Genomic DNA, 2602 nt, shown 5'->3' with positions numbered 1-2602 from the left:
TTGATTTGACAAGAGGTTCTTGAATTGAGAGGGTAGAATAACAGCTTCTCCATCAAACACTGTTGGCTGGATTTATTCAATAATTTCGACGCATGCAAATCACACAAAATCTTGGCCGGTTCGATTGTGATCTTCCAGCCGGCCACGTACTGAAATTCTTTTATCCAGCAATTTTTTTGCGAATCCAAATCGGCCTGATCATGAGAGGAGTAGGGGTCAACAAGATATAATAGCTAGGCGTGACTCTGTGAAAACAATTAGAGACATGATCATATTATATATTCTAATTATCACTGATCATGGAGCTTGCAATGTAAAATTATTGGGTCCCAACTCATGCATATATGCATGGATCAAGTACTATTAGTATCGCTTTAGGCAGGCAGAAGAGAGCCACACGGACACACACACACAAACACATATATATATATATTATACATACACCCATTCACAATGCACAACGCCACGATCGATCATAATGCCTTGTCGCGCGGAGGTATCTGATGATGATCTCATCTCTCGTGTTTTTCTATCTCTTTCTCTAACTTCCGTCTTCAATCCCAACAGATCATACCCACCACGCACGCATGCATGCATAGCCACTCTTACTTTCGTCATCCATATCTGATGATCAGATCTCTGCCCAATAAAACCTTAAACCGCTATATATATGCTTCTTGGGCGGTGGCCGGTTCTTTAAAAAAAGAAACATCATTAAGGACGGATCGATCAGCATGTCAAAGCCTCACAGGTCCTAGCTAGGTTTCTTCCAGATCATGGGCTCGGTAGATGGTCTTCTATTATGTTGATCATGCCGCCCTTGTACGTTGTACATCGATCATTCCAGCATTCTTATTAAATTGATTAAAACTAAAATTGAACTTTTAAGAATTTTGTCAGAGAATTACGTACTGCATATATAATATATTAAGGATCCTGAGACATTGTCAACATTTGGGAAAAATCTCGTTCAATCCTTCCAAAAGCAACCCAGTTCTAGGTAATGTAAAATGGGGTCTTTGGATTCTAAATTATTTTGTTTAATTCTCTTGTTTCGTTCCCAAGTGTCTGGGTGGTGTAGTTGGTTATCACGCTAGTCTCACACACTAGAGGTCCCCGGTTCGAACCCGGGCTCAGACATCTTAATTTCTTTGTTTTATTATTTTATAGAAAAGTCTAGTTGTAAGTACACTTGTAAGTTAATATATGCACTAATTTATTGTGATTGGTTAAAAAATAAATTTTATTAAAAACAGTGCTAATTTAAATTTTAAGTATGAAAGAATCAGTATTGATACATAGATTAATATGCGACTTTACTTATATGTAGCAAAACTCTTATTTTATTATATAGTTCACTTCGCGGGTGCGTTCCTTAACGAAGATGCATGCTATAAGATTAGAGGATGTAGGAATGGTTTGGATCTTGTCAAGTGGACAGCGCTGCAACTTGGGCTAAACCAACGGATAGGAATACTTGGAGCCCAATATGATACTGGGTTTGTACTTAGATCCAGGACTTTTTTCAGATGGGCCTTGTATTTAGAAACTCAACACATTTTCTGAGACCACCCAATTTTTTATTTTTTATTTTTTTTAACGGGTGGGTTGGTCTTTTCCATGATTGGTTGAACAAAAGGAAGAAAAAGGTTTCAGCTCTTGACATCGTCTCATATTTATGTTCATATATATGATATTATTAAATTTTAAATAATATTTTATTCAAGATCTGTTGATGGTGACATTTCAATACAGTAAGATGTGATTGTAATATATAATATAACTCAGAAGAAATATAGAAATTAACCATAATCAACAAAACGCACTCTTACATTTATAACGATGGACCACATGAATCTGCAGTAGTGTTATCATGCCCATATAATCATAGGTATATATTCATTATTTCCTGCATTTATTTTGGCAGCAATCAATTAAATACAACGAGGAAAGGCAGAAAGTCAGATTATCGATCAGTGAGTACACTGATCCTGAAGAAAAGAAATGAGTATTATCGTTGGAAAATGCAGCTAGTTTGCTCCTTCGAAGTGTCCTCACTTTGCCCCCGGCCCCTAGGGCAAAAGTCATGTCATGTGTCTGTGTGTGTGTTTTTTCTCTTATCGTTTAGGCTGTCTTGAATCATGATTGACGTGGCGGATCATCATGCAATAATGCATGGAAATGTTGCAGATCGAGCTGCAGGAATTAATAACGTCCAAGCATGTAATTGTGAAATCATGAAGTTTATTAATTGTGAAATCAAATATACTTGTATTCACATCTTGGAATGAAAAAAAATCCAGTGACAATTACTAGCTATAATTAGTTGAGAAACGACAAGCTAGCTTCATTTAATTATAAAATATTGATTTATAAATTGTTATGTGTAAAAACTAGGAAAGAACTACAAAATGCTTGCTAGTTCACGAAACTCTCTCTCTCTCTCTCTCTCTCTCTCTCTCTCTCTCTCTCTCTCTCTCTCTCTCTCTCTATATATATATATATATATGCATTTCCATTAAAATTCCTTTGGAATGAATTACTATTGTATTGATCGATTCCTTTTAATTTAGTTTCGAGCGAGCAATTGTATGGTAGTATT

At 35.9% G+C, this 2602-nt stretch overlaps 1 non-coding gene across 1 annotated transcript; it reads left to right on the top strand.

Moving 5' to 3' along the window:
- Positions 1 to 1066: 1066 nt before the first annotated feature.
- On the top strand, positions 1067 to 1140 carry TRNAV-CAC. Its single transcript has one exon. It is a non-coding gene; the product is annotated as a tRNA-Val (tRNA).
- The last annotated feature ends 1462 nt before the right edge of the window (positions 1141 to 2602 follow it).

Source organism: Carya illinoinensis, chromosome 13, assembly GCF_018687715.1.
Source record: "Carya illinoinensis cultivar Pawnee chromosome 13, C.illinoinensisPawnee_v1, whole genome shotgun sequence".
Taxonomy (NCBI): Eukaryota; Viridiplantae; Streptophyta; class Magnoliopsida; order Fagales; family Juglandaceae; genus Carya; species Carya illinoinensis.
Note: the sequence above shows the minus strand (reverse complement) of the source record. Positions and strands in the feature narration are given on the sequence as shown.